This window comes from Myotis myotis, unplaced genomic scaffold (genome assembly GCF_014108235.1).
Source record: "Myotis myotis isolate mMyoMyo1 unplaced genomic scaffold, mMyoMyo1.p scaffold_m19_p_3, whole genome shotgun sequence".
Classification (NCBI taxonomy): Eukaryota; Metazoa; Chordata; class Mammalia; order Chiroptera; family Vespertilionidae; genus Myotis; species Myotis myotis.
The window spans coordinates 76,982,310-77,009,293 of record NW_023416335.1 but is presented as its reverse complement, the minus strand read 5'-3'; positions in this window follow the sequence as shown (position 1 = coordinate 77,009,293).

Below are 26,984 nucleotides of genomic sequence, written 5' to 3'. Positions count from 1 at the left end.
ATATTATATCACTTTGTGTTTTAATATTCTGGGGTATATTCACATTCGCCTGAGGGTGTATAGAAGATGGTTAGTATAAAAACATAAACAGAGTGGGTGGGTGATACCAAAGCACAAATGAAGAAACATTTAATAAAATGTTTTACACTTGTTATTCTACCCTGATCACTCCATTCAGGTGACAATCATAGAATGTGACTATAAGACAGGAAGGTATTTTACTAGCAGAAAATTCCAGAGCAATTATGTGGGCTGCTTAGAACTGCCAGTGGGTCCTCACTTGATTAGACTGCTGATGAGGAGTCTCAAACACCTTGTTCTCTCCTGCAGGCCATTTCCTCTTAATTCATTGTCAGTTCAGAGAAATTTGTATGATTTGTTCCACTTTTGAATATGAATAAAATTCCTTATAATCTTTATTGAGATTCACGTTCTCAGAACTCTGCATAAGAACAAAACAAAACAAAAAGAGACTTTTTCTTATCCTCTAATAAGATCTAATCCTTATAAACCACTTTCTCACTGAATTCTTGACTTCTTGGTTGATATTATTATCACATATAATTTTTGAGCATTTGAAAAGTGTGAACAAAATTTAAACTCTTTTATTTGTAACTTGCTTTAGATGTCTCTAGGAAACTTCTAATGAAAACTAATAATTTTCAATATTAGTAAAAAATGTCAACATAGTGATGTTTACAACTAAAAAAAAATTCTCTTTGTTACTTTGTGAGGACTATTTTTAATTTTATTTAAACAAAAATCTATAACTCTTAGAACTTTTAGAATTTACTAATCCCATTGGAAAATAGCTAAATAATTGTGCTAAGAGGCCAATAAGGAACTAGTTAATTTTAATAATTTTGGAGTTTGAAAGTGATTTGTTATAATTTGTTGAAAAAAATGGAATGGTTGGTCTTTATTTGGTGATAGTGTCATTATCAAAGCATTGTTTCAAAGAACACACATTTGGAACCCAATTGGTTGGCAGCGAGGAATGTATTTACTCTCAGATGGGAACACCATCTATACTAATAAAAGGGTAATATGCTAATTAGATAAGACGTCTTCTAGACAAAGCCATGGTGGTGGGGGCCAAGGCAGAGGCTGTTAGAGGCGATCAGGCCAGTAGGCGAGGGCGGTTAGGGGCGACCAGGCTGGCAGGGGAGCAGTTATGGGGTGAGCAGGCCAGCAGGGGAGCAGTTAGGGGGTAATCAGGCCAGCCAGCAGAGGTGGTTAGGGGCAATCAGGCAGGGAGGCAGGCGAGCAGTTAGGAGCCAGTGGTCCTGGACTGTAAGAGGGATGTCTGACTGCTCCGCAGGGGCACCTACAGGATTGGGCCTCAACCGGCAGTCGGACATCCCCTGAGGAGTCCTGGATTGGAGAGGGTGCAGGCCGGGCTGAGGGACCCCCCGCCTCCTTGCATGAGTTTCCTACATCGGGCCTTTAGTACTAAATAAAACCAAGTAATGCTTCCAATCCTTTTCTCCCCAGTTTGATACTTAAGAACAGAGAATTTTAAGATCTTTATTGGGCTCAGAACACAGAATTGGTTGAAAATGCTGACTATGTCACCACTGTAGAATCTCAATCAGAAGTTAGAATATTTCTTCTTAAAATTTACTTTAAAGGGCACATGATAACAAAATAAAGATAAATCTGTTAAATGCCAGAAGTATTGAAGCAATCTTTCAAATGGGTTTTCCTTTATATTATCTAGCCAAAGATGATTCACGTACCCATTTAATGTGGACATATAATTCTAAAAGTATCAAAACAATAGTGATTCATTACATATTTCATATGCATTTTCTCATTTAATGATTTGAATAGTAAAAACTATAATAGTTATACATATACAGTTTCACATGACATTTTTGCTGAATTATTCAATGCAATAAAATATATTAAGTTATAGGGGAAGAATAGATAGGTAAAATAAATCCCCAAATTTCAAAGAGTTAACAACCTAACCTGAGAGATATACAATTAGTAAATGTTATGATAATGCTAAGAGAACATGGATAGAGAGAGAGCTTAATTATTTCTGGGGAAAATTACTTATTTTATGTAATCCTCATATGAACCTGAAAGATATTTTCTAAAGTTTATTCATGGGTTTTTCTCCCTAATATTCTCTTTCTCTCATGACTTTAAACCTTCACTAGAAACTGATTCCCTCACATCAGCACTAAAATATTATTAAATCTCTTCCTGCCTAGAACACATATACATATGCACAAAAGTAATTGAGACTCAAGTTGTTGCTTATTTACTTTGGCATCTCTCTCCTTTCAATCCCACTTACTCATCTTTTTATTTCTAAGTACACTTTCTCTTACAGGAAGCTAAAATTGTCACCCAAAATAAAAAGTAATTTCTTAAATTAAAAAAACCTCAAGTTTATTTTATTTATTAGATTCCACATAACAAAATAAACTGACAAACAAAAAATATATCTAGAGACATGGAAGCATGCAATACAGGATTCTCAGAGGGAAGGGGAAGTGGGAGGGAAGAGATCAACCAAAGAACTTATATGCATATATGTATAACCCATGACACAGACAATAGGGGAGTGAAGGTTAAGGAGAGGACAGGAGTGGGGAGGAGGGGAGGGTCAATATATATATTAAGAAGGTAAGTGAGGTCTCTGGGTTAAATGAAAAAGGTGTATATTATGCCAATTTGTTGAAGTTAAATAAATTGAAAATTTTTCGCTTGTTTTCAGTATATAGCTTTCTGCCCCTGTTCACTTACATATAGATACATATATGTAGAATACATTTAAATTTTAATAATACTGATAATTAAAAACATGTGAATAAGAATCATCTCTGTATTCTTGTATAAGCGGTCAATGACTTTGTATTACCCTTAAATTCAGGTAACTAAGGTTCAAGTTGCTTAAAATGACCTAGAACATTATGCTTATTCTGGCCCTAAAATTCTTCTCTGACCTCATATCAAGCTAAAGGAGGAAGAGAGGAAATAGAGTGTGAGGTCCAGGGTAGTTATGTGGAGCCAGACTTAATTCACATGGCAGCCATTTCTAACCCTCTGTGATGGTGCAAATGGTGACTTAGGAAGCAAGCTTAGACAACAAATGGTAAAAAGAGAAATTGACTCTAGGATATTAGGATTTTAAGAAACTCTTAAGTATTCCTCAATATAATATGTTGTTTTGATATGCTGATGAACTTGTAACTGAAATTTTATTGATTCATTGTGTGTGATTCAAGAATAAGGACTCACTTTAAGGAGAGGTCAAATTCTAACGTAGTAAACTCAATAAATATTTGTTAAAAATTGATAAAAATTAATTGGTATTGGTGCCCTTTGAAATAAGTATAGTTAATTTGGGTGGTCACAAAAGTAGGTTTAGCATGAGTAATTTAGAATTTAAATGTATTACTTTTTTTTCTTTAATTGAGAGAGAGAGAGAGAGAGAGAGAGAGAGAGACAACAATCTATTGTTACACTCATTCATGCATTCATTGGTTGACTCTTGTATATGCCCTGAAAGAGGATCATACCTAACCGAGGATGGAACCCACAACCTTGGCATTCTGAGACGATACTCTAACTGAGCTACCCTGTCCAGGCCCTAAATGTATTTCAATGGGTAAGACTAAGTTTTAGATTTTGTTTGTCATTTTTATACTAGCTCAGAAGGAATTATTATGGTTTGTTTTGGGATTCACCACTAAGTAAAGAATCTTGCCTAGCTGGCATGACTCAGTGGTTAGACATTTACCTATGAACCAGGAGGTACTGGTTCGATTCCTGGTCAGGGCATATGCCCAGATTGCGGTCTCGATCCCCAATGTGGTGAGTGCAGGAGACAGCCAATCAATGATTCTCTCTCATTACTCATTATTAATGTTTCTATCTCTCTCTCCCTCTCTGAAATCAATCATATATATATATATATATATATATATATATATAATTTTTGTGACCTGTCCTTTATGTCACATTATTTGGGGTGAGATTTTAAACAAAAGTTGGGATTAGGCATATCATTATATATGCACAGATACCATTAGAACAATTATCCCACAGGTAAGATTGATAGCAAAAAAGGTACCTCACTGTCATTTTGATTTGCATGTCTCTGATGATCAGTGACTTTGAACATTTTTTCATGTCTCTGGCCATCCGTGTGTCCCCTTTGGAGAAGTGTCTACTTAGGTCCTTTGCTCAATTTTTAATTGATTTGTTTGTCTTCCTTTTGTCAAGTTGTATGAGTTCTCAAGGGCCATTACTATGGTTTGAAATGTTTTTTTTGTTGTTGTTGTTGTTCATCATAATTAGCTAACTTATCTACATTTACTGAAAAGAGTTGATTATTTTTTACCTATAGGGTATTAAATATATTTTTTGTATTTACCAGATTTTAAAGTTTTACTAGATTTAATAGATTTTTATACATCTTAAAAATAGATTTTTTGTGTATGTTACAGATTATTTTACATGTATGTTAAATCTTCAATTTTTGCAAATGGAGGTATATTATAGTTTTAAAGGGAAAAAGTAAGCTTTATATTCCTAATCAATTCTGATTTCTCTATAAGCTGTGGAAGATATCACATATCTTATTCATAGCTTATTAATTGGTCTTCTCATAGATCAAAATCTAAAAACTAGGTCATTGTCTGTTTACTTAGCACTTTAGAGTATAATTCACAATGCAAAGCTTGTAAATAAAGCAATATCCTGCACATTTGTTGCTATCTAATATTGAGCTTAAAATTTAATAGTCTTCATGCTAAAATGATAAAATAGAAAGTTATTCCCTCCAGAAATTTCTAGTTACTAATTATTAAATATTTTAAAGTAAAAGGAAGAAAAAGAAAAGAAGGAAGAGGACCAAGAAAACGCAGGATTTTAGAAAAATAAATATACCTCCATCAACACGTTAGAGAATGAAAAATATAAATCTCAAAGAAATAAATAATTTGCTAAAGAAGAGAAATATTTTTCTCATAAGTGTATTTTGTGAATATACATACTCTTTTAATCACTGTGCCAGCCACTGTTTTGTTTTTTTGTTTTTAAATATGTTTTAATTGATTTCAGAGAGAGGAAGGGAGAGGGAGAGAGAGATAGAAACATCAATGAGAGAGAATTATACATTGGCTGTCTCCTGCATGTTCCCTACTGGGAATCAAGCCTGAAACCTGAGCAAGTGCCCTGATTGGGAATTGAACTGAGACCTCCTGGCTCATGAGTAGGTGCTCAACCACTGAGCCACACCAGCGGGGTTGGTTGCTTACTTCAGGTAGAGAAAATAGACATTCAGGATAACAATTTAATACAATTAACTCAAATTTCTAACAAAGAAATACTCAGAATGTTATTGGACTAAGGAGCAAGAAACCTATTCTATCTAATGTGCAGAAGTAGGAGAGGGCAAAATTCAGTGAAGCCTTGCAAGGATAGCTTAAAATGAGACTCAAAGTAAATTAAAGAATGTTGTCTGAGCTAGTGACTAGAAAGAAATTAGTTTATGTACTTTCTACAATGCAAAACAAATGGTACAGCACAACTAAAAAGGGTCTTTTTTTAACATTAGGCAATAAAAAATAAGATCTATTTATTGAGCACTTAGTTTAACAAAAGGAAAACTGAACCTAACATCAATAATCATTTGTCCTCCTCTGCTCCCATGCTGTTAAGCCATTCTATTTCATTTATGGTATGGCTAGTGATGAATTTAATATTGAGGATCATTCTTAGATCATCATTTAGAAGCACTGAATCTTATTTTCAAAGTTTAGTTATTAAGGAAATAGAATAATTTGGGTCTACCCCAGTGTCACAGAGATTTTCTCCTAGAAGAACAACAAAGTTTTGCCTTGTAAGTTTAAGTCTTTGGTGCGTTAGAATCTTTAGAGTCAATTTTTGTGTAAGGATGTGAAGTATGGGTTAATGTTCCCTCCCACCCCAATGCAAATATTTGGATGTTTTCTATTATCATTTCTTGAATAGTCTTCTCTTTTCCAATTGAATTTCTTTAGCAGTTTTACTGATAAGCATCTGAACATATATAATTAGTTCTTTTTCTATTTCTAGTAGGTTCCCTTTGCCAATGCGTATTCCTTTGCCAATACTATGCTGTCCTGTTTAGTGTAGCTGTGTAATAGCTCTTGAGATCAAGTTATATTCATCCTTTCACTTTTGTTTTTCTTAATAATTTCTTTGTCTACCCTGGGTTCTTTATATTTTATTAGAAATTATAATTAACTTGTCAATTGCTACATTGAAAGAAATGTCTGCCAGAATATTTATTGTGATTAAATTCTGTTGATAAATTTGGAGGGGAATTGATGTCCTAATTACATTGACTCTCCAATTTATTAAATATACTATGTCCCTTCATATTTAAATTTTTAATGGTTTTCTCAGGAATATTTTTAGTTTTAATGCAGAAGACTCAACATTTTTCTTTAATTAACTTCAATATTTTTTTCCTGGAAATTCCATATTTCAAGTACTATATCATTACAAACTTGCACTGATTTGTATGACAGATTCAGATTACTTAACAGCCATGTAACAATGCAAACTCCAATTAAAACACCTAAAACTGTATTAAATTATTTGCATATGAATGTAGTATAATAGATTTTCTAACAAAATGTATAAATAAAACTAGTTAGAAACATCTCAATATATTTAAATAATCTATAAATTGACCACAAATAAACATGATAGGACACTGTTGAAAGGACAATCACATCAAGTAATATGTTCCTGTAAGCTTACAGTGCCTAAAAATATTTATCTGTAAAAATTAATTATTTTTATCAATTAAAAAGTCAATGGCAGGTTACAAAATTAATGCTCAGAAATCTATGGCATTTTTATATACCAATAGTGAACTAACAGAAAGAGAGGTTAAAAAAAAAAACAATCCCATTTACTATTACACCAAAAATATTAAGATACCTAGTAATAAACTTAACTAAGGAGGTAAAAGACCTGTACTCCGAAAACTACACGAAACTGAAAATAGAGATAGAGGAAGATATAAACAGAGGGAAGAACATACCGTGTTCATGGATTGGTAGAATCAACATCATTAAAATGTCCATACTACCCAAAGCAATTTATAGATTCAATGCACTCCCCATTGAAATACCAACGGCATATTGGACAGACCTAGAACGAACTCTCCAAAAATTCATCTGGAATAAAAAAAAAAAGACCCCGAATAGCTGTAGCAATCCTGAGAAAAAAGAACAAAGTAGGAGGAATCTCAATACCAGATATCAAGCTGTATTACAAAGCCACTGTTCTCAAAACTGCCTGGTACTGGCACAAGAACAGACATATAGACCAATGGAATAGAATAGAGAACCCAGAAATTGACCCAAACCACTATGCTCGATTAATATTTGACAAAGGAGGCAAGAGCATACAATGGAGTCAAGACAATCTCTTTAGAAAATGGTGTTGGGAAAACTGGACAGATACATGCAAAAAAATGAAACAAGTCCAACTTACACCATACACAAAAATAAACTCAAAATGGATAAAGGACTAAAAAGTAAGACAAGAAACCATAAAAATCTTAGAGGAATCCAAAGGCAGCAAAATCTCAGACATATGCCAAAGCAATATCTTCACCGATACAGCTCCTAGGGCAATGGAAACTAAGGCGAAAATAAACAAATGGGACGACATCAAAATAAAAAGTTTATGCACAGCAAAATAAACCATCAACAAAACAACAAGAAAGCCCACTGCATGGGAGAACATATTTGCCAATGTTATCACCAATAAGGGTTTAATCTCCAACATTTACAGGGAACTCATACAACTTAACAAAAGGAAGATAAACAACCCAAACAAAAAATGGGTAACAGACATAAATAGATACTTTTCAAAAGAGTACATACCGAAGGCAAAGAGACACATGAAAACATGCTCAAAGTCACTAATCATCCAAGAGATGCAAATCAAAATGACAATGCGGTACCATCTCACACCTGTCAGAATGGCTATCATCAACAAATGAACAAAGGAGAAGTGCTGGCAAGGATGCAGAGAAAAAGGAACCCTCGTGCACTGCTGGTGGGAATGCAGACTGGTGCAGCCACTGTGGAGAACAGTATGGAGTTTCCTCAAAAATCTAAAAATGGAATGCCCATTTAACCCAGTAATCCCACTTCTAGGAATATATCCCAAGAAACTAGAAACACCAGTCAGAAAGGATATGTGCACCCCTACATTCATAGCAGCACAATTTACAATAGCTAAGATTTGGAAACAGCCTAAGTGCTCATCAGCAGATGAAGATGAGAGGATTAAAAAACAGAGGTACATCTACACAATGGAATACTACGCTGCTGTAAAAAGGAAGGAACTCCTACCATTTGCAACAGCATGGATGGACATGGAGCGCATTATGTTAAATTAAATAAGTCAGTCATAGAAAGATAAATATCACATGTTCTCACTCATTTGTGGAATATACTGAACAATATAAACTTATGAACAAAAACAGATCTAGAGACAGAAAAGCATCCATCAGACCGTCAAACCTCAGATGGAAGGCAGAGGAGGGTGGGGGTAACAGAAGCGATCAACCAAAGGACTTGTATGCATGCATATAAGCCTAACCAATGGACACAGACACCAGGGGATGAGGGCATGAGCTGGGGGCGGGGACAATGGGGGGATAAGGTCACATATGTAATACCTTAGTCAGTAAAGAAGAAAAAAGTCATTGGGATAAATATAACTCAATAGTAAAATAAATATTTTCTCTCTTTTAAAAAAGTATTAAACTGTTTAATGATATTTCACTTGCTTTCTTTGGTTTCTATTTAGAGTGTTTAGGGAGTTTTATACTGTATATATTTGCATTTCTAAGCTTCCAAACTTCACAAAAAGCAGTTGTCTTTTTAAAATCAATTTTTGTGCTTTCTATGGCTCATGTACTTGTTTGTTACTTTCTCACTCAGTTAAATTTAGAAGTACCCACTCTCGAGACCATTTGAATCAAAAGCACCGATCTTTTCTTTTGGCTTCCTTTATTTTCCCTCTCTTCCTTCAGACAGGCAATTGAAAAACATTATAGTAAGTGTGTGTGTGTGTGTGTGTGTGTGTGTGTGTGTGTGTGTGTGTGCGTGCTTGTGCGTGTGTGCGGGGGGCTGGGGGGGTGGAATTTCCCATTCCCGCATGTTTCATTGAATAGTTAATATTTTAGCTTTATGTATGATACAAAGGTTTTATAAATAATTTAATTGCATAAACTAGATAAAATTTATACAGCATAATAATCATAAAGCCAGATTTTACACACATAGATAACACACACACAAATATGCATATATGCACACGCACACATCACCACCCCAAATATCACCATCCCCAGTTTTTTGGTTTGGTTTTTTTTTTTGTAAATGTAAATGCAGCTTAGTATTCTAGATATTTAATCAGTTCAGAGAATAAGGTTACCCAAATATTGGATTTACTTCTCCTTATCTTAAAATGCAGGTTTTGAAGAAAAGGAATAAGCTAAAGTTAGCAAGCAGTCTGCTACTGCCTCATCTCTCAACCAGACAGTGGACTTTGCTGTACCTCTGACCTTTCGTCTCATATGTTACATACACAATTAATGTGGTTCAGTGCCCCTCTTGTCAGTAGCTACTAATGAGATTTAAAGCTATCTTTAAAAGCAACTAAAAAAGTATTAGTGTTATCTGATGGCATTTTTTGATCCACTCTAGTATTATGTATGTTAAAAGAACACACAAATTTGATGTTTGGCACAGATGTCAATCAGACATCTGATATATTGCTATTATTAAATATTAATGTATTCCTTGATTTTAGAGGTTTTCTTATTAGGGGTACTCTCTTTAACTGCCATTGCTGTTTGTTTGTTCCTTGGTGTTTGCCTCAGTCTAATTCATAGTAAAACTTATAGAAAAGTTGCCTCATATCGAGTGTCAAAATCATGTTGAACTATCCCTAAAATAAATATAGTAGTTAAGCCAAAGCTAGACAATACCTGGAAAAAACTTTGAATTTTCAGGATCTTCAATATATTACCATATTTGTAGTTTACCAACTCCATAAAGTATGTTATATTTTATAATTTATAAAATATGCATATGCAATTAGTAGAAAATACAAATGATCTTTGGCTATGTGAAAATAATATGAGAAAAGAAAAATTATTTATTCAATATATATTTTCTAGTCATTAGGCAGGTACAAAAATAAAATATAATTTTTTTCTCATCAGATTGGCAACAAAGGATGCAAAGAAATAAATATCTCATCTAAATTTAATGGAAACTTAATTTTATATAAAAATTTTAGTATTGTAATTTTTTAAATGTCTGAGAAAACTAGAAGGTTTTATTACTCTTTCAATCGTATATTGCTCTTCTATGAATATATACTAAATAAATAATCAAATTGAAGCAAAAGACTTATGTACATGTAGTGTATTGTAGTGTTATTGTAAATAACAATATTATAACTTACCTTATTAAAAATAAGAAAATAGTTATATAAGGCTACACATATCCAACAAGTAATATTTCATAAAAAATATAGATCAGTATTTTTAAAATAATAAAAACAAATGATTAAGTATTGGAAAGTAAAAACAAACAATTTAAAACTATAAATTTAGTAAAGTAAATATGCTTGGAGAAATGTCAGATAGATAGATAGACAAGCAACAAACAGGTAAACCTATTTACCATTACTATGTTCACTCATTACTATTGAAATTATGGGTGATTTTCATTTTTTATATAGCATATGTTCTCTATTCTATATGTATGCATTTGATAATCAGAAAAAATAACGTATGTTAGATTAAAATCAAATCCAATAAATACAAAACTACCTGCACAACTCCCATTTGTAGAGCCAGTTCTTCTGTGGTTGTTTGATCTTTCTAGCTGTCAATATTTGTCCTGGTCAAAATGGCTGGTATTGAAATGAACTCTTTTTGCTAAAATGTGATTTCAATCCCATCAGTCCTACAAAGCTTACATATGGTACATATCCCATATTATAAGTCATCTGTTGTATATTTTATAGTCAACATTGTAATAAAATTTATTTATAGACAGAATAAGCCTTAGAAAGACATAAATTCTGCAAAGGTATTATACCTGTAATTTTGTTTAACACACCTGAGAACTATAATTGACAAAAGTAATCAGATAGTGTCTATCCAATAGAAATATTTTTGTATAAAAATATCTAAAGTGACTCCTAATTAGATGTTAGAAATACAACAATAAATTTTCTGTGGATAATACAACCCATATTTGATAGCAAAGAGTACATTTTTAATCCACACAATGATAAAACTATAGGCCATATCTAGCCTACCACCTATTTCTCTACAGCCCAAGAGGTAAAAATGGCTTTTACATTTGTAAATGTTTGAAAAGTAAATCAAAATAAGGATATCACCTTGTGATATGTGAGAATTATAATGCTTGAATGTCAGTGTCCATAATAAAGTTTTATTGGAATACAGCTGCTCTTAATATGTACATATTATCTATGATTGCTTTCTCCCTATAACTGCAGAGCTAGTAGTTAAAACAGAAACCTTATGTACTGAAGTTGAAAAAGTTTACTATCTGGTCCCTTTCAAGAATAGTTTGCTGACTCCTGCACTAAGTGGTATTGCTCCTGCAATAGATTCTAATTCCACAAGAACTGATAGAGAGTATTGATGTCTCACATTGCCTTTTCCCATGATATCTAAATTGGGGACCTGCCTTTGTTTTTAAATTTTATCCAAAGAACTTATATGCATACTAGAGTCCCAGTGCATGGATTCATGCACCAGTGGGGTCCCTAGGCCTGGCCTGCAGGGATCAGACTGAAACCAGCTCTCTGACATCCCCTGAGGGGTCCCTAATTGTGAGAGGGCAGTTCTCGGTAATGCACCCCAGAATCAGGATCCCTCCTCTCTGGGTCCAGGGTGCAGGTGAAGCAGATTTGGGGCCGACAGTGCCCCTGCAGCAACCTAACCCACAGCTGATTCTGCGAGGAATCAGACTCCCTCCTCTACTGGTTGGAGCATCTGCCCCCTGGTGGTTATTGCGTGTCATAGCTACCGGGCAAATGGTCAAAGAGTGGGATGGTTGCTTAGGCTTTTATATATATAGACTAGAGGCTGGTGCACAAAATTTGTGCATTGGAGGGGGGTTCCCTCATCCCAGCCTGTGCCCTCTCACAGTCTGGGACCCCTCAGAGGATGTCAGGGGCATTCCGACATCCCTCTTGCAGTCTAGAGCTCTCACAATCAGGGACTCCTAACTTCTTACTGCCCGCCTGCAGTGCAAGAGGGCTCCTTTTTCTCCACATCCTCACCAGCACTTGGCCTTTGTTAATTTGTTGATGATAACCATTCTGACACGTGTGAGATGGTACCTCATTGTTGTTTTGATTTGCATCTCTTGGATAATTAGTGACTTTGAGCATGTTTTCAAATGTCTCTTGGCCTTCTGTATATCCTCTTTCAAAATGTATCTATTTAGGTCCTTTGTCCATTTTTTTTATTAGATTGTTTATCTTCTTTTTTTTTAAGTTGTGTAAGTTCCCTATAAATGTTAAATATTAAACCATTATCAGAGATAACATTGGCAGTTGGCTTTCTTGTTGTTTTGTTGATGGTTTCTTTTGCTGTGCAGAAGCTTTTGATTTTGATGTAGTCCCATTTGTTTATTTTCTCCTTGGCTTCCATTACCCTAGGAGCTGTATTGGTAAAGATATTGCTACGACAAATGTCTGCTATTTTGCTGCCTATGGGTTCATCTAGGATTTTTATTATGCTAAGTGAAATAAGCCAGTCAGAGAAAGATAAATCACATGATCTCACTCATTTGTGGAATATAATGAACAACATAAACTGTTGAACAAAAATAGAACCAGAGTCATAGAAGCATCGAACAGACTGTCTACCCTATGAGAGATGGTGGTGGAGGGGTTGTGGTGAGGGGTTAAGAGATCAACCAAAGGATTTGTATGCATACATATGAGCATAACCAGTGGACACAGATGGTGGGGGGTGAGGGCATGTGCTGGGGGGGTGTGCGGCCAGGGCGTGGTCAATGGGGGAAAAGGAGACTTATGTAATACTTTAAACGATAAAGAATTTAAATTAAAAAAAGAACAAATATTGATAGAAGTATCTTGAAAAGCAAGTGTATGCAAAAGATTAGTTTTAATTTATTATGTGAACCTGCAGTCAATAAGGAGGAAATATGCTAATTGACTGCCACACCCTCAAAGATGGCGGTGCCCTCAGCCACAAGATGGCAGCACCCAGTCTCCTCAGCCTTGCTGCCCACCTGCTTCCGTAGTTCCCCAGTCCCCTCAGTCCCCAGGCTGCCCAGGGCCGGCCTGAGGCACAGGCACACCTCAGATGGCAGCTGCCCAGCCACCCAGTACCGCCCGAGGCTCAGGTAACCAGGGCCAGCCGAGACTTGTGCTGCCGGCAGTGGCAACAGCAGAGGTATGATGGGATGTCACCTTCCCCTGATCGCCGGGTCACCTCCTGCCCCTGAGGGCTCCTGGACTGTGTGAGGGGTCAGGCCAGGCTGAGGGATCCCCCCTCCAGTGCTTGAATTTTCATGCACCGGGCCTCTAGTATATATATTTCCATTATCTATGATATACTTAAAAATTTAAAATATAATGCCTACTATGTTCAAGAAGTAATTTTCAACCCTTAAATTTTTGTCACCTGATTATTTTCTTTAATTTATTGTTGTCACCCCATAAATATTATAGAGACTACCTTGTAAAAGTAATATTTTCATGGTGCTGATTTTTATTTCTGTTTTGAGGGGTTTGCTCAGAATATTTGTTATCACCAGTGCCTTTATTCAGTGAATTCCACAGCTCAAGATCTAGTTAAACACAGTTTGTGACAGATCCCTGTCTTCTATCCAAATCTTTCGGTATCATTACTAATATTTATGAGCTCTCTTACTGAAAAAGGGTAGGTATGAGACTCATGCTGTTCAGATTATTGTAATATAAACTATTTAACATAAGACCGGTGTGTCATAGGTTGCTGGATGCCTCCTTTCAATAAGTAGGCATCTTAAATTCATTATACCTTTGGGAATGATATCACGCCAATTAGCAGTACTTTTCAATGATGTTTTATTGGCAGTCAAGAATTCCAAAGAAATATAAGTTCTGATAATTTGGTGATTCTGAACATAATTGGACTTCTTCTCTGGAATGATTCAGTAGCTGTAACTTTCCCTACTCCTCCTGCTAAGAACAGCAGAAAACCCTGAAAATGATACATAAAATAAATAGAGGAACTCTCTAAAATATGGAGAGAAGAAGGCAGACCAGCGAGGAGCATTGGAGCCTGAGGAAAGACGAAGGGCAAGTCCCCTGGGTTTTCTTTCTGCCTCAATTATCCCAGAGTGAGTGCTGGAGAAGTCAGCAGTACAGAAACACCAATGGGCATGTTCCAAAAAAGTCCCAGAAGCAGTGTGTTTTCTGTAGTCAAAGGATCATGAATGAGTAACTTAGCAAGGCAGAAAACTTGTTGACAACAACTGCCGTGCACCAGGTAAGCAACAGAACAGCAGAGAAAAAATTGCAGTCCCAGCTCAGTTAGCAAAGGCTGACTTTCACTGTAGCCAGGCTCAAATGAAGCATAGCGGCCTACCCTTCAGAGTGATGTCAGAGAAATTGGACATGGGACCTAGGATTTTTTTCTACTCTGAGCAGAAGGTGCCCACCTTATCATGATGTCAGTGTAGACCATGTAGGGAGACTGGAATTTTACCTCCACCAGTGATTAGGAGACCTCCAGAGTAATATCTTTCACTGTCATCCAGCAATGACAAGGCCATGCCTACTGCATTGCATTTGAAGTTAAAATTAAAAATATTTTGAAATGCATTTATAAATTTATTCATTTAAATACATAAATTTAACATTACATAAGCTAAAGTGAACAGATTTTAAAATAAATACATTTTCAAAAATTGAAACAAATATGCTGAAAAGAGTGGCATTCTGTTACAATTTTGAAAACCTTAATGTCTCATACTATTTCTGCTTTCAGTCACATCTGATATATTATTTTGAATGAAGTACATAAAAATCAGGCCAGAGATATAGCTATAAATATACATATATATATACTTATGGGATGGATTGGAAAAGAGAAGAATATTTTAATCTTTTTAGATAACCGTGTCTGGGATGCTAAAACCAAAATTGACAAGGGATAGTGAGGTGTTAGCTGCAATAGAGAATAAAAAATCATTTAACCACACTTTTAATTCTTTGTTGCATGGAATTCATTAGTTTGCCTGGATTTTTGAAGGCAGAGTTGTCGTCATGAATAATTTCTGTGGTTGCCAATGTACCCGATGTCCTAGGACCTAATTTCCAAGATCTGGAGAAAATATCTCCTTTTTGTAGTACCTAAGAATGCAAAATATCTCATGCATCTATCATACCCTGATAACTGTTAAACAAACACCAAAACAACCCTTCATCACATGGCTTGCCCCAAAGTCAAGGATTTCATGTAAAACTTCATTTGTAGAAAAAGGTAGGGTTCATTCAAGAATTCCTCCAAAAGTGGGAGCAATGGTGGCAGGACAGAGTGCCCCCATGTGATTGTACCACCTCATGCTGTGAGCCCGTAATACTTAAGTACTAATTTTCCCATCATTTCCTGGTGGTAATGGGCAGAATTTTGGGTCATCTTAGGTTCCTGGTCAGGTATCTCCATGTATTCTACTCTGTTTAAAAAAGAGACACAAAGTAGAGAGGAACAATGTTTTATTTGCTAGAGTAAAAGGTGGGTCTTTAAAAATATGGAAGATAGTCAAAGTAATTAACAAAACAAATTTTAATGTGGTGGAAAACCACAGTTCATAAAAAGGAGACTAAATGGTTTGCCAAAACCAGGATGCTAGGGGCAGATAATAAAAACTACATTAAAGCAGATACTGGGGCAGGGTCTATGAAAGAGACAAAACTTGCAGAAACTGGGCAGAGACCTTGCATAAAACATGTCAGAGAAGAGGCATTCCTTGACCAAGTGGTCTAGGTGTGATAGCAGCGGTGATGCTCAGTTATTTAGATAACCACTTATACTCAGCAAAACACATCGCACTAACATCTTTAACAGCAGCATTAAAACTTTGCTGTAATAGTTCTTCTAATGCATGTGATCTCTATCGCCCCAAATATCATCAGGTGCTTTCCAAAGTAGTATTTTTCACCTGGTATTATTTTTAAAATTGTTTGTTTTAATTGACATGATGTATTTGTGAAATTAGATGAAAGAATGGAACCTTCCTTTCATCCCTTATTTCATCTTTGTTTTCTGGTCACTTCCTATGCTAGATTTCTGTGACTATTTCCAGGAATGACAGATACGATATTAAAGCTGGAGCCACATCTTCTTCCCTTTGATCAAATGCTATATTGAGGAGGATTTCGCAGATACTGCAGGGAGTTTTCCCCTGGCTTTTCTGTCATTAGTTTTGAAATCTACCTCCTCAGGAGGAGAGGACATTGTCCTTGATCATGGAATCTCAGTATTTTGACAGACAAATAAATATATATTTTCAGTTCGGGTCCACCTCCATCTAGGCAGGCGTTAATGAATTGAGATAGTTTTGCTACTTTAGGTGGGTCCGCAATTCTCTTTCTGTTCTGTGCTCTGCACTGACAACTAGCAGGATAAGCCCCAGCTGTCTATCTATAGTACCAACGTGCTTGATACAGCATTCTCTATTGCTTGGTGTTCTTTCCTGTTTCACTCTCCCACTCTTCAATCTTCACTAATATACTAATTACATTCATATATCATTGTTTTAAAGTCTGCATCTGGGGGATTAAACACTAAAATTTCTGCCTTCTTCAAAATTGCATGTATATGATACTCATCTAAGAGTATCATATATTCTTATGGGTCTCATTATGGAAGGGTCTCCAATAGAACATTGCAAAGTTATTAAAATTCCAAAGCTGGTCAGTGTAGACAGCAGACAAATGTCTCCAGGCAGGAGTACTTGTAAGGACATATGGGAAATTCTAAGAGAAAAAAATATAAACATCTCCTTCAGATGCACAAATTGTGCACACACATAGTATACCTGTCACCATGGATAGAACACTCTGCTACTATATTATCTACCTTAATCAAATTAATTGATGAAACAAATTTTAGCATTGTATTTTGGTAGAGAAAACTTACAGCATTGTATTTTGAGAAACACCTCTCAAATACAGTCTGGCCTGACCCAGAAAGACTTATTAGAATGCATCAACAACCTTTTCAAGTGCTGGTGTCCATTAAGTTTATCACCAAATATACCTGGTATATCTCCAGCCTTCTATAACATCGTCTTGAGGGGGGCAGGGTATGGAGGGAGTTGGAACTGATATCTTATCTGGCTCTGCATCATTCCTAAATATCGGCATACATAAGCTCAGTTTCTGCTAGAAAGAGGGTAGTGAGTTTTATAAGAACAACATCTTCATAAATATATAACTTCTCTAGCTTTCATTGTAGTGCAAGTTCACACACGTACAAATGTGCACACACGTATATAAATTTTGTGTACATATAATTGTCAAAACTAACTCTGAGCACTGTAAAAGCAGTCTTTCTTGTTGAATTCTGACAAAAATTACTTGTTTTTTTCCATGTTCTATGGTGGTTGTTAGTTACCAAATCACAATCTCACACATAAAAATGTCAAGGCTATAGGAAGTAAAAATGTAATCTAAAGTCCAATCAACACTATGTTTCATATCCCTTCAGAATTTTTATATATATTTCCAAATCTCATTATTCACACAAACTTCCTAAACTGATTCATCCAACAAGGAGGTTCAAAGATTTCCAACTTAACTTTACCATCCTTTAAAGCAAAACAAATGTTTATGATAATTTAAACAGGTTATTGTTTTTTTAAAGTGATTAACCTTCATTTGAATTTATGTAGAACCAACCATCTGTTTACTTTTTCCCTTTCTTATTTTGAATACAATATATATTTTTCTGATTTAATCCCACATTATTTTCCTCCAGAGTTTCATAAAAACTTTAATCTGAAGGTGGCCTTTGAAGAAACCACATATCTAGCAAAAAGCTACAGCCCTTTTTGGAAAGATTCTCAGAGTCTTTGTAAATGTCAAAGGAGAGCCAGAAATCTCAAACAGTTGCCAAAACTAGAATATCTGTGAATGTCACAGTGATGCTTGGTACAAGGCTACCGTACATAGCATTTGTGTGAGTGTCAAATTCTGTCAGGTTCATCTTAAAGAAGCATAGAATTTTAGGAATGAATTCAAGAGACTTAGGATGAAATAATAGTCATGTTTTGCATGGGTCAACAGTTATTGCCGTTGGCCATCATCAAGTTGTTGAATGGAGGCATGTTGCTGCATTTCACTTACAGGGAAGTTCTTGAATAATTTTATTTTTTTTCTACAAAGCTATGATCAAGCACATTTTCTTGCTCCATACTTTAGAATAAACTATATCATTTTATTTGAAGTTGCTGGTGATTTGCTGACATTTTATTTAGTGACAGGGGTTAATTTCAAACTAATCAAGAGATTTTCTTCAACTGGGACACATTAGTTTACTAGCAAGTTAGTATTACTAATAAAAAATAAAAAACCTGCTGTTACTCCTTAGTATAATAGAACAAATGTATCCCTTGGTGTTATTTTATCACTAAGGCATATAGAATTTCACAGGAAAAAAAAAAAAAATATATATATATATATATATGTTCTAATGGCATATTATTTGAATTGAAGAGCAGAAATCACAAGCTTGGAGACATTCTTTTATTTATATTTAAGTAAGGTATTACTTAGAGCCAAACCATTTCTTTGCAGATGTTATTTAATTGAGTTTGTTTTGGCTTTAAATATTTATTAAAATATACCTGGTTTTTGGAAAGGTCATATTTTATATGGGTGATATTTTGATTATTTTTTTGATTCTTCATTAGTTCTAGCTCTTGTAGAATATCCCTCATTTATATTCTGGCTTTACAAACTTCTACTGTCTATTTCTTTAAATATTTTCTTTCCATTTTTAGAGATAGTGGAAGGGAGAAAGAGAGAGAAATAGAGAGAAAAACATCAATGTTAGAGAGACACATCACATTGATAGGTTACCTCACATATGCTCCCCAAACCGGGGCCAGGGATAGAACCTGCAATCTAGGTATATGCCCTTGATCAGAAATCAAACCAATAGCCCTTTGGTCTGCAGACCAACACTCTACTGAGCCACACCAGTAAGGGCTATATATTTAAATTTCTAAATTTTCAACTGAGCACTTTCTAAAATAAAATTATGTTACATATATTTTTAAAATAAAAATTGTATTTTACCCCATCCAGCTCATTGTTGGTTATTGTTTTTTTTCTTTCAGATTATAGATTTCAGTTCTCCCAAAACTTAATTTCTTTCTGGTACAGTTTGGGCTTCAATACCCTTTTATTTTCTTTCTTTTTAAATGTATCTTTATTGTTGAAAGTATTACAGTTGTCCCTCTTTTTTCCCCTTTGACCCTCTTCACCCTGTTTCCACCTCACCCCTAAGCACAGACTATTGCAGGTGTCCAGGGGTTATGCATATATGCATACAAGTTCTTTGGTTAATCTCTTCCCATCCCCACAGTCCCTCTGAGATTGTCAGTCTGTCCCATGCTTCTATATCTCTCAACCTATTTTGTTCAACAGTTTATTTTGTCCATTAGATTCCACATATGAGAGAAATCCCTTGAGACTTGTCTTTCTCTAACTGGCTTATTTCACTTAGCATAGTACTCTCCAGGTCCCTCCATGCTGTCTCAAAAGGTAAGAGATCCTTCTTTTTTACTGCTGTATAGTATTCCATAGTGTGAATGTACCACTGCTGTTTTATCCACTCATCTACTGATGGGCTCTCAGGCTATTTCTAGGTCTTAGCTATTGTACTGTTACTAGATGTACTGGTTAATAATCCAGATTTTTTTCAATAGAAGGAGTTACACATATGTTGATATATATGTGATTTGATGTCTATGCTATTTTGGTTGTATTGACAACAAGCTTCAAAACTTCATGTGTCAACTTTGCTGAAGGTGTTAACCTCAGAGATATATTTACGCTTAAAAATGTCAAATTTTGTGCCAAAAAAGAGTATTTGTGGGAAGTTATAATTCATTGCTTTCTTTTGAAGAAAAGTGCTGCTGAATATTTCTGGAAACTTATGGTGAACATGCTCCATCTCAAGATACTTATGAACGCTGGTTTAAATGTTTTAAAAGTGATGATTTTTATGTGAAAGACAAAGAACATCCAAGTCACTCGAAAAAGTTTGAAGACCAACAATTACAAACATTATTGGATGAAGATGTGTGTCAAACTCAAAAACTACTTGCAGAAAGATTAAATATTGCTCAGCAAACAATTTCCGATCGTTTACAAGCAATGGGAAAGATTTTAAAGGAGGGACAATGGGTGCCACATCAACTGAATGAAAGACAATGGAAAACCGAAAAGTCATCAGTAAAATTTTGCTTCAACGGCACAAAAGAAAGTCTTTTTTGCATCGAATTGTGACTAGTGATGAAAAGTGGATTTATTTTGAGAATCCTAAATGCACAAAATTATGGGTTGATCCAGGTCAACCATCACCATCAACTGCAAGGCCAAATCGCTTCTAAAAGAAGACAATGCTCTGCATTTGGTGGGATCAGGAAGGTGTGGTATATTATGAGCTTCTAAAACCAGGTGAAACCATTAATACTGATCATTACCAACAACAAATAATCAATTCGAACCATGCTTTGATAATGAAATGACCAGAATGTTCCAGAAGACACGGCAAAGTAATTTTGCTTCATGATGACACACCATCACACACTTCAAAACCAGTGAAAGAGACGTTAAAAGATCTTTCCTGGGAAGTATTAACCCACCCTCTGTATTCACCAGACCTTGCTTCTTCAGATTACCACTTGTTCCAATCAATGGCACACGCACGCACTTTCTGAGCAATACTTCAAAACATACGAAGAAGTGGAAAATTGGGTCTTTGAATGGTTTGCCTCAAAACAAGAAAAGTTCTATTGGGACGGTATCTACAAATTACCTAAAGATGAGGAAATGTGTAGCTAGCGATGGATATTACTTTGAATAAAACACTTTTGATGTTCCTCTTGAAAGTATCCTGTTTTCTTTGATTACAAAAATCTGCATTATTAACCGGTACACCTGGTAAATAGCACTGCTGTGAACATAGGGAGGGGTATATATATATTCTCTCTGATTGGTATTTTACGGCATTTTTTTTTTTACTTTAAATATATTTATTTCAATTATAGTTGACATAAAATATTATATTTGTTTCAGGTGTACAACCCAATGATTGGACATTGAAAAACTTTCTAAGTGATCTCCATGATAAATCTAGTACCCATCTGACTCCATACATACTAGTAATTATTGTATTATTATTGACTATATTCCTTATGCTGTAGTTTATATCCTCATGACTATTCTGTAACTACAGAATATTTACTTCTTAGTCTCTTCAGCTTTTCCACCCATTCTCCCCACCCCACTCCCACCTTAAAAAAATACCTTTTAACAATTCTTTTATTAGTGGTTTGGTGGTGATCAACAACAATAGCTTTTTTTTTTTTGTATGGGAAACTCATCTGTCCTTTGATTCTAAATTATAGCTCTTTGGTCTACAATAATCTTGGTTGTAGGTTCTTGCTTTTCATAACTGTGAATATTTCTTGCCACTCCCTTCTGGCCTTCAAAGTTTCTGTTGAGAAATCAGCTGACAGTGGTATGGGCACTCCCTTATAGGTAACTGCTTTTCTCTTGCCCCTTATAAGATTCTCTTTTTCTTTAACTTTTTGCATTTTAATTATGAGGTTTCTTGGTGTGGGCCTCTTTGGGTTCATCTTATTTGGGACTCTCTGCAATTTCTGGAACTGTATGTCTAGTTCCTTCACCAGGTTTGGGAAATTTTCTGTCATTTTTTCACATAGGTTTGCAAATTCTTGTTCTCTTTCTTCTCCTTCTGGTATACCCATGATGCAAATATTTGAAGTTGTCCAAGAGGCTTCATATACTATCCTCATTTGGGGGATTTCTTTTATCATCATTATTATTATTATTATTATTATTATTATTATTATTATTGCTGTTTTGATTGGGTGTTTTCTGTTTTCTTATCTTTCAAATCTCTTATTTGATCCCCTGCTTCATCTACTCCATTGTTTATTCCTTGTAATGTATTCTTTATTTTAGTTAATTTGTTCTTGGTTTCTGACTAATTCTTGCTTATATATTTTCTAGTTTTCTTTTCTTTTTTCCCCCCCTTACTCTTTGTTGAAGTACTCACTATATTCTTTTACTCTTTATCTAGGTCATCGAACATCCTTAAAACCAGTGTTTTGAACTCTGCATCTAGTAAGTTGCTTGTCTCCATTTTTCCTTAGTCTTTTCCTGAAGTTTTGTTTCATTCTTTCCTCTTTAAATATTTTAATCAACCTGCCTTATAAAGCATAAGTCAATGGAGATGCTCTTTCTTTTCCTCCTCATTTTGGCTGCATCTCTATTTTTTTGTTTCTATTTTTCAGGTAGAGTTACTACATCTCCTGGGTTTGGTAGAGTAGTCTTATGTAGTAGGTGTCCTGTAGGATCCAATGAGACAGCCTCTCCAATTACCTGAGCTGGGCATTCCAGGTGTACCCCCGTGTGGGTTGTGTACACTCTCCTATTGTAGTTGAGCCTTGAATTCTGTTGGCATGTCAATGGGAGGAATTTACATCCAGTCCAATTGGCTGTGAGGAATGGCTGCAACCACAGTGGACCAGGAGTTATTTCAGCAGGACTCTGGTGCCTGCTGAGTCTTCCCCTGAGTGTGTTGGTTGTGGAAGTAGTTGGTCAGTGATTCAATGTAGTCTAAAGCTTTCCATTGTGTGTGTGTGGGCTCTGTGACCTCCTGGGAGGTGCAGGCCAAGGTCAGCTTGCACCTGTGCCATACCGGGGGCCATCCAGCATGAGCTACAAAGCTATTTACAGATGTCTGATACTTGTGCTGGGCTTGTAGGTGCCCAGGAGAGGCCAAGCTATTAACCAAGAACAGCTGCTGCTAGTGCTTGACCTGGGGCCACTTAGTGAGAGGTGCATGGCATGACAAAGCTGGATGCTGCTTGTTTGAGGGATTTTAGAAAAGTCTGAAGCATGAGCCCAAGATGGGCCATTTGTATGAAAAGGCCCCTGGAAATGGTTTGGATGGGCCAGCATGTTGTTCCAGGCAGGTCTCAAGGAATCACCAAGTTTGGGGCTGAACTGTGATAATTTACAACCGGGTTGACAGAGACTCAGACATGATGCCCACCTGTTAGCCCTGTGGTTTGAAGGCCCAGGCAAGGAACAATGGTCTCTGCCAGCACTTCTCTCTAGGAGGAAGTTGCCACTCCAGCTTTTGTCCAGATGGCAAACAAATAACTTAGTTCCTCTCTATATGTCATTGGCTCCCCAATGTTGGCCCTCAGAGCAAGTGATTTGAGTATGTCCATACATGAGTCCTTTAAAAGGAACTTCTGAGACTCCAGATGTTCTCTGTCTCACTCAGGCAGAGTCAGAACTGGTTTTCACAGCCATAAGTTATGGGGCCTTCTCTTCCTGGCACTGGAAACCTCAGCTGGGGGTCTGATTTGAGGATGTGACCTTTGCTCCTCAGGGTGGACCTCCACCACTGAGATATCCCTCCCAATTTTAGTATCATACCTGGGTATAGGATCAGACTATTCCAGGTCTCCACCTCTCCTTGTTGTAAGACTTCAGCTAAGTTTCAGACAGTTCTGAATGATGGTTATTTTGTAGTTTACTAGTAATTTTGATGTGGTTGAGGGAAAATTTCAGTACTGCTTTTGCACTGTCATCTTGATCTCCAACCTCATTGTTGTTGTTATTCTAACAAGGATGTCTTTCAACCCCTTACTACTCTATTTTCATTTATAGATATTCTTGTCTTTCTTTAAGATTTATCATAAAGATAACCACCAAAATGTACTTGATGCTTCAGGTTCCATATAGCCTTTCTTTGAACTAAATGTCTATAAGTGGCCACTATCATTCATCACTTAAAATGAAATCTGACCCCCACCTTTTCTGTAGGGCAGGAATAAATTCTTGTGTGTCTTTATATTCACTCATAGTGCAGCACCAAACATAATGTCCAGAACAAAAGTTGGCATATAATAGATGACTGATTGTCCTTTTCTTTGTGGGCATATGATTATCCATAAGGAGACTACATTTCCTGCCTTACTCTGCTATTTCTTCTGGCCATGTGCCTGACTTTCTGCCAATGGAATTCAAGAAAAATTTCTGTGGGGAATTTTATATTTACTTTCTTAAAACTAAATCCCTTCCCAGGACAACTTCATACTCTCAGTAGAGAGTGAGGAATGATGGGACAACTATTATTAGAAGCAATGTAGGTCCCTGAATAACTGATAAATGAAGCTGCTTAGAATGCGTACTTCAGAACTTTGTTTGAAAGAGCAACAACAAAGTCTTTTTCCTTTAATACATTTTTATTGATTTCAGAGAGGAAGGAAGAGGGAGGCAGATAGAAACATCAATGATGAGAAAGAATCATTGATTGGCTGCCTCCTGCACAGCCCATACTGGGGATCGAGCCCTAAATCCAGGCATGTGCCTCACCAGGAATCAAACCCTGACTTCTTTGGTTCTTAGGTTGAAACTCAACCACTGGACCACACCAACCTGGATCTTCAACCCATGTTTTTCTCCGCCCCCACCCCATCTTCTCTCTCTCTCTCCTCTCTCATTAAAGCCTACCTTTAACCTAATTAAATTATTTAATAAAGTAAATGTGCCAATTTGAAGTGGTTGGGAACAGTTAGTTAAAAATATTTATTAAATATGTATATACACTGCCTTTATATATCCTTGTTCACAATTACTCAGAGAATCTCTACTGTGACTTATATTGTGCTTTATAACAAATATTTATGGCAGGTTGATTAAAATATCTGTAAAGAAGTCTGGCTATTGAATGTTAGAAAACTGCAAAAGTAGACTGTTTATTTTATGCCACCTTGGTTGGATATATGATAATCTTATTTAAAATAATATTTATAAAATCTCTGGAAAACCTGAAAATTGTAATTATCCATGAGCTATTACTATCATCAATTTCAAGGGGAATATAGGTAAAACAGTTATGTGTTAAAACAGAATTTTTGTAAGAAGGCAGACAGTGATTAGAAAAGTTGCTCAAAAATTGAATTTGATTTTTGGCTTTTAATGTAATTGAGTTTTTAAAAATTCTGTTTTAATTATATATAATTAGCTCAGTGATATTTGCATTTTAAATGCTTTATAAATAATAAGAAATTTGTCTCCACAAAACACTCTTGTAATATCATAAGACCATAAAACTGAACCAGTGACTTAATATATTATACTACAAAAAAAGAAATATTTTAGACAAAGTGGTTTAGTATATTAATAAGGCAATGTTCAGTTTTTTAAAATAAATCTTTATTGTTGAAAGTATTACATATGTCTCGTTTTTCCCCCATTGCCCTCCTCCCCCTCCCACACCACCCAAGCCTTCACCAACCACTATCTGTGTCCTTGGGTTATGTATATATGCGTATGAGATCATTGGTTGATCTCTTCCCCCTCTCCACCCTCCGCTACCTTCCCTCTGAGGTTTGATGGTTTGTTCAAAGTTTTTATGCCTCTGGGTCTATTTTTGTTCATCAGTTTATTGTGGTCATTAGATTCCACATATGAGTGAGATCATCAAGCATGAGATGAAGCAAGTAGAATGAAAGGCTCTTTTTTTGTTTTACATACCTTAATACATTCTTCAGCTAATTCTAGCTAAATGAAAAAGGAAAAACAAGGTAAAAATATGAGTTATAAACCTATATAGTTAATGTAATTGCAATAGATTGTTTCCAGATTATTTAACTTTTCTCCAATATGTGTGTTTTATTTAGAATTAAGTGATATTTTTAACAAGCACGTATTCTGTGTTACCTGAGTAGCATGTTATGTTTGCATTGTCGTTACTTTTATAAAGTGTTTGTTTGGTGGTCAGATATATATGAAGATGACATAACAATTGAGCATTGCTGTAGAAATACATGGACCTTAATTTTGTTATCTCCACATACTCTGATGCTTTTTATATCTTAAACATGGGTGTGGAGGTTAAGAGCACTTTGGTTAATTTCAAATATTTTATTTGAAATTTTGCTTTTTGCTTCTTGGTACTTAAATCAAAACTTTCAGTTTAAAAGTGTGCTTTATTACAAAGATGATGACCCACTAAAGGAAATGGAACAGAGAGCCTATGTAGTTCTAATGATATTTATCTAATAAACATTTTGGTAAATTTACCCAAAGGAACAGCAAGAGTAACACAATATGTAGTAAAGAAGAATACCAAAGTAGCAGGAGAAATTATGGCTGAATTATTGTAGCCTCACCCCTTTTCCCTGTACTGATTCAACATTTTATTGCTCTACTCTTAGATGATGTTATAAGAATGAATCAGCACTTATCTCCTTGATAGATAGTTATCTCAACTGAAAGATAATAGAGATAGGAACGAGGTCAAGTTTAAGAGCTCACTCTGTGTTACCTATAGTAAGAATCAATTTTGTTCTTAGATCTTCAGATTTAAGAAAAATGTATTTATCCAGATAAGTAGAGTAGCACTGGCCTACGTGCATATTCTCTCTCTCTCTCTCTCTCTCTCTCTCTCTCTCTCTCTCTCTCACACACACACACACACACACACACACACACACACACTGATTTACTTAAGAAGTCAACAAAATAAAATGGAGAAGTATTCCCAATTGTGATAAAGATTTCTCTGAACAAAGAAGGTTCTGCATAAATTCCTG